We start from the raw sequence: 458 nt of genomic DNA on the forward strand, positions 1-458 counted from the left end.
ACATGGCTTCTTGTAGGTCTCTTCATGCCTCCAGCTCTTTCCTTTTCTCCTCCAATTAGCCTGTTTTCTGTGCTGTCTGTGAGTCTTTCTTTAATCTGATTGTGCTAATTAATTTAAACGTTCGATGAATTCGCAATTGTATTAAAAGTGATTATGGAAATGTGCTTTGTTCTTATTCATCCGAACCCGTTGATCTTATCCACTTAACAGAATATGTCACTCCTGTCACTCTCGCTAATTATTGTGCGTATCGTACGTGTCCTTAGATAGGGAACATTCGTGCAAAATTATGAAATAAAACAAGAATCTGACGAAAAAAAAAAAAAAAATTGCAAAATCATTCCACAAAAAAGCAATAAGATATAGCAACCTTGATTTTCGAGAACTGCCTTAATTCTAACCAGAGGGATTGCCTGCGGTGAACCGACTCGCTCCTGGTTCGTTATTAGTTCGTGAAG

Source organism: Penaeus monodon, chromosome 19, assembly GCF_015228065.2.
Source record: "Penaeus monodon isolate SGIC_2016 chromosome 19, NSTDA_Pmon_1, whole genome shotgun sequence".
Taxonomy (NCBI): Eukaryota; Metazoa; Arthropoda; class Malacostraca; order Decapoda; family Penaeidae; genus Penaeus; species Penaeus monodon.